Source organism: Microcebus murinus, chromosome 3 (assembly GCF_040939455.1).
Source record: "Microcebus murinus isolate Inina chromosome 3, M.murinus_Inina_mat1.0, whole genome shotgun sequence".
Lineage (NCBI taxonomy): Eukaryota > Metazoa > Chordata > Mammalia > Primates > Cheirogaleidae > Microcebus > Microcebus murinus.
The window spans coordinates 114762852-114770304 of record NC_134106.1 but is presented as its reverse complement, the minus strand read 5'-3'; the positions used below and the strand labels follow the sequence as shown (position 1 = coordinate 114770304).

The 7453-nt window shown below is 63.4% G+C and overlaps 2 pseudogenes; both read right to left on the bottom strand.

Annotated features, from left to right (window-relative positions):
- Positions 1–446: 446 nt before the first annotated feature.
- On the bottom strand, positions 447–565 carry LOC142870116 (uncharacterized; annotated as a pseudogene).
- Positions 566–4381: 3816 nt separating this feature from the next.
- On the bottom strand, positions 4382–4500 carry LOC142870114 (uncharacterized; annotated as a pseudogene).
- Positions 4501–7453: the final 2953 nt, after the last annotated feature.

The window sequence follows — 7453 nt, the reverse complement described above, 5'->3', positions numbered from 1 at the left end:
ATGAATCCGAAGAGAAAAGTAAAAGGAGGCCTGTGGAGCAGGTCTGGGTGTGACTCCGGATCCCCGAACATCAGGTGCCACCACCAAAGATTCCTACGTGTAGCCCATAGAACCCCAAAAGCAACGGGAGGAGTTCTGGTCACATACTCCCTCAAAATGACATCCTGGCCTTCTTCTGGAACTCCCTCCCCTCTCAGACTCTCAAGGTTTCCTCCAGCGTGTCGGCTCCCACAGAGCAGACCTTTGGTCTGAGACCTGACTGTCCAGAAGCCACGCATGCTGCCGCGTGGCGGCGGTGTCACGGCTCGGGACAAGAGGAGGCCCAACGGCGCGGGCTGGGGCGCCAGGCACCGCGGCGGGCGCTGAGGGTGGGGGTCACCCCCACCCCGGGCCGCCCCCGCACTCCCAGAAACGCGACAGAACCAGAGGCAAAAAAAAAAAGAAGAAGCCTACGGCACCCGGTATTCCCGGGCGGTCTCCCATCCAAGTTCTAACCAGGCCCGACCCTGCTTAGCTTCCGAGACCAGACGGGATCGGGCGCGTTCGGGGTGGTGTGGCCGTGGACGGCGGAGGGCGCCCCTGCCCCGCTCAAGAAGCCGAGCCTCTCTGCGCTTCCCCGCCGCCTCCTCCCGCCCCAGGCCCCGCGCCGGGTCGGGCCTGTTGAGTTCGCCGGCCGGGTCCCGCGGGCTCCGAGGGACGGGGGGTGACAGGCGGGGCGGGCAGGGAGCGGCGGGCCGGGGTTGGGGGCTGTCTCTGTACACACACACACTCACACTCACACTCACTCACTCACTCACACTCACACAAGATGCGCCTCCACGGCTGGACCCGCCCAGGTGGAGACCTTCAAGCCCCCCTCCTCTCCTCGCCTGGCCTCCTTCACCTCCCCGCCCCCCACCCCCAGCGCGCCGGGGCCGCAGACTGCGCACGGGCGGGAGGGGCGGGGCGCTCGCCCTTTGACCCCAGCCAGGGGCGGCCCTCCCCCACAACCCCTTTCAGCTGCGCCCCCCACCCTGTGGCCCGGCGGCCGCCTATTCCCCCGGGCCAGGGCTGGGGCACAGCGCACGGGGGAGGGGAGCCAGTGTATGGGGCGTCTCTCTCTCTCTCGGGATGTGTCCCATGGGTGGGGTGGGGTGGCGTGGTTTGTGGGGCGCTGAAGAAATCAGTCCCCTCCATCTCCTCCCTCTGGAAAACACCCAAGCCCTTGGAGAACTGCCCGCACCGCTACCGTGGGGGCCGGGACCCTCCTCTGTGTCCTCCTGTGGCCCAGTCCAAGGGGCCTGGGCCTGGCCGGGGCTGCACTGGACCCCAACCACCCTGGCGTGTGGACTCGCTAAAAATCGGCCATTAGATATTGGATTCCAGCGTCATTGAGGTCATTTCACTAATGAGTGCACCGCAAAGAGTTTCCTAATCCATCTGTGAGGGTGGCAACCGAAAGAGAATTTTAGAGCTGACAGAATAGGCGAGGAAAGGCATAGGAGATTTCCACACCCAGTAAGGAAGCCTTTCCCGAAGTGGAAGAAAGAAAGGAGCAAACAGAGACACCGGTAGCCCGCCCGGATCAGAGTCTGCCCCTGAGAGAAAGTACCCTGACCAGGTTCACCAGTGGGTGGGTCGCGAGCTAGCGGCACTCAGAAGAGCGAGGCCCGCAGTCTGTGCAGAAGACACCTGCACTCGGGTGTGTGTGGCGGCACAATTCACAAGCAGCTCCAGATGTTAAACCAAGGAGAAGCCAGGGAGTTCCCAACGCCCCAGGTGTCCTCAGCCCACGACTGGCTGCTGTGGGAATGCGAAGCCCGGCTCCTTGTCTCAGAGCGGGGCAACCAGGAGGTGTGATGTCCACCCCGGGGTTCCCAGGAGGATCAGACTGAAGCTGGGACTTGGCCTGAAAGTGTCCCCTCGCATGGCCACCCCCTTCCCCTTCCTGCTCCTCTACTCCTGGTGCCCCTCCATCCAGGGGCCAGACCTTAAAGAGTCACCCGCAAGAGAATCCTGGTCCCAAAGGAGCCTTCTGGGGGACCCCTGCTGAGAGAGGTTGTGGGCATGGCCCGCTGGGGCTCTGCCCGACCCAGGGCTGAGAGATGCAACCTCCCAGCTCTGGGTCCCTGCAGGAAGTGTTGGCAAGCACAGGGCCAGTCCTCCAAAGGCCCAGGTGCAGGGAGCCCAGGCCAAGCATCCCGTGGAAGAAGCCACATGCTGTGCCACCCCGGGGAACACCACTGCAGGCCACGGCCCTTCCCACCTCCTCCTCCTCCTCCTCCTCCTCCTCCTCCCACCCCGCCCCCGCCCCCACATGGCACAGGGCCCAGAGACACCTCAGACACTTGCTACCCAAAGTGCAAAGGGCATCAGTTGCTCCTCCAAACCCCCCCCCAGCCCAGCAGACCACGTTGTCCAGCCAGCCCCCGGGCCTCCCTGGGGTGCCCAGCACAAAAGTGCAGACACCCACCGGACCCTCAATCTCAGTTTTCGGATGTTTTTGCCACTCTAAGGACCCGCAGGCCAGCTGGGCCTTCTGGCAGGACAGAGAGCCCCGGAATCCGACGTGGAGAGCTGGGTATACGTCCCCATGAGGAGGCGGTCCCCACCTCCGCGGCTATCCCCTTGCGGGGAGCGGCAGCCGCGGGGCCTCAGAGAAGACACCAGGCTGGGCCCCCACGGCACAGCAGGAGCACGTCCCCCGCAGGCCACTTAGCGACGGCGGCCAGCCGGCGGACGGTTGGGTTGCACGAGACGCTGCGGCCGCCCTGCTACCGGGTTCCTGGGAGGGCGTCCTGGAACCAGCGTCCACACCAAGCCCTTGGAAGGCCCAGGCGACGGAGGAGCCCCGTCAGGCAGGGGCCGAGGACGGTGACGGCCCGGGCGGGGACGAGCGTGTCAGGCAGGGGCAGAGGACGGTGACAGGTGATAGGCCGGGCGGGAAGGAGTCAGTCAGGCAGGGGCCGTGGAGGAGACGGGCTGGGTAAGGGTTAGGGTTAGTGTCAGGGCACAAGTCACAATCGCAAAGACCTGGAAGCCACCCGAGTGCCCATCGACCCACGAGTGGGTAAATAAAATGTGGCGCGTGGACACCACGGAGTGCTATTCGGCTATGAGGAGCAGCGGTGAGGGGGCACCTCTCGTGGTTCTCCTGGCCAGAGCTGGAACCCGTTCCAGTAAGCCAAGTATCCCAAGAATGGACACACGAGCACCACGTGCTCGCGCTCACCAGCAAATGGGTACGAACCGATGGACACCTAAGTGGACACAGAGGAATCACCTTCTTCGGGTGGGTGTCGGGCGGGTGGGGGGAGGGGATGGGCATACACATCCATTAGGAATGGGGTGGGTACGCACCGACTGGGGGATGGGCGCACTTGAAGCTCTGACCCGAGGGGGGAGGCTGGGAGAGGGCAACGCACCCGACCTTAACATTGGTGCCCCCACAATATGCTGGAACAACATGAGAGGTAAATGAATAAGAACACGGGGGGGGGGGAGGGGGGCACGGGCAACACATGTCACCTTAATACTTGGACTCCCATCATCTGCTTGAAAAGAGAGAGAAAAGAAAATGCAATAATAGAGATAAGAGACACTTTTTAAAAATAATGAATCCGGCCGGGCGCTGTGGCTCACGCCTGTAATCCTAGCTCTTGGGAGGCCGAGGCGGGCGGATTGCTCAAGGTCAGGAGTTCAAAACCAGCCTGAGCAAGAGCGAGACCCCGTCTCTACTATAAATAGAAAGAAATTAATTGGCCAACTGATATATATATAAAAAATTAGCGGGGCATGGTGGCGCATGCCTGCAGTCCCAGCTACCCTGGAGGCTGAGGCAGAAGGATCACTGGAGCCCAGGAGTTTGAAGTTGCTGTGAGCTAGGCTGACGCCACGGCACTCACTCTAGCCTGGGCAACAAACCGAGACTCTGTCTCAAAAAAAAAAAAAAAAAAATGAATCCGAAGAGAAAAGTAAAAGGAGGCCTGTGGAGCAGGTCTGGGTGTGACTCCGGATCCCCGAACATCAGGTGCCACCACCAAAGATTCCTACGTGTAGCCCATAGAACCCCAAAAGCAACGGGAGGAGTTCTGGTCACATACTCCCTCAAAATGACATCCTGGCCTTCTTCTGGAACTCCCTCCCCTCTCAGACTCTCAAGGTTTCCTCCAGCGTGTCGGCTCCCACAGAGCAGACCTTTGGTCTGAGACCTGACTGTCCAGAAGCCACGCATGCTGCCGCGTGGCGGCGGTGTCACGGCTCGGGACAAGAGGAGGCCCAACGGCGCGGGCTGGGGCGCCAGGCACCGCGGCGGGCGCTGAGGGTGGGGGTCACCCCCACCCCGGGCCGCCCCCGCACTCCCAGAAACGCGACAGAACCAGAGGCAAAAAAAAAAAGAAGAAGCCTACGGCACCCGGTATTCCCGGGCGGTCTCCCATCCAAGTTCTAACCAGGCCCGACCCTGCTTAGCTTCCGAGACCAGACGGGATCGGGCGCGTTCGGGGTGGTGTGGCCGTGGACGGCGGAGGGCGCCCCTGCCCCGCTCAAGAAGCCGAGCCTCTCTGCGCTTCCCCGCCGCCTCCTCCCGCCCCAGGCCCCGCGCCGGGTCGGGCCTGTTGAGTTCGCCGGCCGGGTCCCGCGGGCTCCGAGGGACGGGGGGTGACAGGCGGGGCGGGCAGGGAGCGGCGGGCCGGGGTTGGGGGCTGTCTCTGTACACACACACACTCACACTCACACTCACTCACTCACTCACACTCACACAAGATGCGCCTCCACGGCTGGACCCGCCCAGGTGGAGACCTTCAAGCCCCCCTCCTCTCCTCGCCTGGCCTCCTTCACCTCCCCGCCCCCCACCCCCAGCGCGCCGGGGCCGCAGACTGCGCACGGGCGGGAGGGGCGGGGCGCTCGCCCTTTGACCCCAGCCAGGGGCGGCCCTCCCCCACAACCCCTTTCAGCTGCGCCCCCCACCCTGTGGCCCGGCGGCCGCCTATTCCCCCGGGCCAGGGCTGGGGCACAGCGCACGGGGGAGGGGAGCCAGTGTATGGGGCGTCTCTCTCTCTCTCGGGATGTGTCCCATGGGTGGGGTGGGGTGGCGTGGTTTGTGGGGCGCTGAAGAAATCAGTCCCCTCCATCTCCTCCCTCTGGAAAACACCCAAGCCCTTGGAGAACTGCCCGCACCGCTACCGTGGGGGCCGGGACCCTCCTCTGTGTCCTCCTGTGGCCCAGTCCAAGGGGCCTGGGCCTGGCCGGGGCTGCACTGGACCCCAACCACCCTGGCGTGTGGACTCGCTAAAAATCGGCCATTAGATATTGGATTCCAGCGTCATTGAGGTCATTTCACTAATGAGTGCACCGCAAAGAGTTTCCTAATCCATCTGTGAGGGTGGCAACCGAAAGAGAATTTTAGAGCTGACAGAATAGGCGAGGAAAGGCATAGGAGATTTCCACACCCAGTAAGGAAGCCTTTCCCGAAGTGGAAGAAAGAAAGGAGCAAACAGAGACACCGGTAGCCCGCCCGGATCAGAGTCTGCCCCTGAGAGAAAGTACCCTGACCAGGTTCACCAGTGGGTGGGTCGCGAGCTAGCGGCACTCAGAAGAGCGAGGCCCGCAGTCTGTGCAGAAGACACCTGCACTCGGGTGTGTGTGGCGGCACAATTCACAAGCAGCTCCAGATGTTAAACCAAGGAGAAGCCAGGGAGTTCCCAACGCCCCAGGTGTCCTCAGCCCACGACTGGCTGCTGTGGGAATGCGAAGCCCGGCTCCTTGTCTCAGAGCGGGGCAACCAGGAGGTGTGATGTCCACCCCGGGGTTCCCAGGAGGATCAGACTGAAGCTGGGACTTGGCCTGAAAGTGTCCCCTCGCATGGCCACCCCCTTCCCCTTCCTGCTCCTCTACTCCTGGTGCCCCTCCATCCAGGGGCCAGACCTTAAAGAGTCACCCGCAAGAGAATCCTGGTCCCAAAGGAGTCTTCTGGGGGACCCCTGCTGAGAGAGGTTGTGGGCATGGCCCGCTGGGGCTCTGCCCGACCCAGGGCTGAGAGATGCAACCTCCCAGCTCTGGGTCCCTGCAGGAAGTGTTGGCAAGCACAGGGCCAGTCCTCCAAAGGCCCAGGTGCAGGGAGCCCAGGCCAAGCATCCCGTGGAAGAAGCCACATGCTGTGCCACCCCGGGGAACACCACTGCAGGCCACGGCCCTTCCCACCTCCTCCTCCTCCTCCTCCTCCTCCTCCTCCTCCTCCCACCCCGCCCTCGCCCCCACATGGCACAGGGCCCAGAGACACCTCAGACACTTGCTACCCAAAGTGCAAAGGGCATCAGTTGCTCCTCCAAACCCCCCCCCAGCCCAGCAGACCACGTTGTCCAGCCAGCCCCCGGGCCTCCCTGGGGTGCCCAGCACAAAAGTGCAGACACCCACCGGACCCTCAATCTCAGTTTTCGGATGTTTTTGCCACTCTAAGGACCCGCAGGCCAGCTGGGCCTTCTGGCAGGACAGAGAGCCCCGGAATCCGACGTGGAGAGCTGGGTATACGTCCCCATGAGGAGGCGGTCCCCACCTCCGCGGCTATCCCCTTGCGGGGAGCGGCAGCCGCGGGGCCTCAGAGAAGACACCAGGCTGGGCCCCCACGGCACAGCGGGAGCACGTCCCCCGCAGGCCACTTAGCGACGGCGGCCAGCCGGCGGACGGTTGGGTTGCACGAGACGCTGCGGCCGCCCTGCTACCGGGTTCCTGGGAGGGCGTCCTGGAACCAGCGTCCACACCAAGCCCTTGGAAGGCCCAGGCGACGGAGGAGCCCCGTCAGGCAGGGGCCGAGGACGGTGACGGCCCGGGCGGGGACGAGCGTGTCAGGCAGGGGCAGAGGACGGTGACAGGTGATAGGCCGGGCGGGAAGGAGTCAGTCAGGCAGGGGCCGTGGAGGAGACGGGCTGGGTAAGGGTTAGGGTTAGTGTCAGGGCACAAGTCACAATCGCAAAGACCTGGAAGCCACCCGAGTGCCCATCGACCCACGAGTGGGTAAATAAAATGTGGCGCGTGGACACCACGGAGTGCTATTCGGCTATGAGGAGCAGCGGTGAGGGGGCACCTCTCGTGGTTCTCCTGGCCAGAGCTGGAACCCGTTCCAGTAAGCCAAGTATCCCAAGAATGGACACACGAGCACCACGTGCTCGCGCTCACCAGCAAATGGGTACGAACCGATGGACACCTAAGTGGACACAGAGGAATCACCTTCTTCGGGTGGGTGTCGGGCGGGTGGGGGGAGGGGATGGGCATACACATCCATTAGGAATGGGGTGGGTACGCACCGACTGGGGGATGGGCGCACTTGAAGCTCTGACCCGAGGGGGGAGGCTGGGAGAGGGCAACGCACCCGACCTTAACATTGGTGCCCCCACAATATGCTGGAACAACATGAGAGGTAAATGAATAAGAACACGGGGGGGGGGAGGGGGGCACGGGCAACACATGTCACCTTAAT